The sequence below is a fragment of the Sinocyclocheilus anshuiensis genome, unplaced genomic scaffold (assembly GCF_001515605.1).
Source record: "Sinocyclocheilus anshuiensis isolate Anshui unplaced genomic scaffold, SAMN03320099.WGS_v1.1 scaffold2080, whole genome shotgun sequence".
Classification (NCBI taxonomy): Eukaryota; Metazoa; Chordata; class Actinopteri; order Cypriniformes; family Cyprinidae; genus Sinocyclocheilus; species Sinocyclocheilus anshuiensis.
This window is the reverse complement of record NW_015547751.1, coordinates 164,813-165,421: the sequence shown is the minus strand read 5'-3', so window position 1 is coordinate 165,421 and position 609 is coordinate 164,813.

The following is a 609-nucleotide window of genomic DNA, read 5'->3' as shown; positions in this document are numbered from 1 at the left end:
GCAAGTCATATATATATATATACATATATATATATATATATATGAGCAATATCACTCGAGTACGAGAGCGATATACCGGCTCTATATCAGCATGGCTGTGATTAGGCCAGAGGCAATCACAGCCGCTGATATAGAGCCGGTATCGCTCAAGTACGAGAGTGATATTGCTCAGTTCCGTCAGATTTACCCAAAACAAATTATATCTCATGTTTAACCACTATAGAGACATCAGAGCCAGCTGCAAATTCCAGAAGATCTGGCTGAGGTGAGGCTGCTCTCTGCGGGTTCATGAGCACTGAACGGCCGCTGACGCCCTGGAGCTCACATCTCTGAAAACGTTGAAGGAAATTTTCAAATGTTATCTTTATAAACAAAACGCATATCATTCTCACCTAAAAAACTCTTAAAACTACATTCTGTGACACAAAAACAGTATTATTTTTAAATTTTAGTGGATATGGGTGTTCGCCATGACACTCGATGTGAGAAATACTGGAAGTGGAGTGATACAAACGGTGAAAGGGCGTTCCTGTGGCGATACCAGAACAAAATCTCACGGTTCTCAACCAATCAGATTTGAGATCCAGAACGAACTGTTGTATATATACA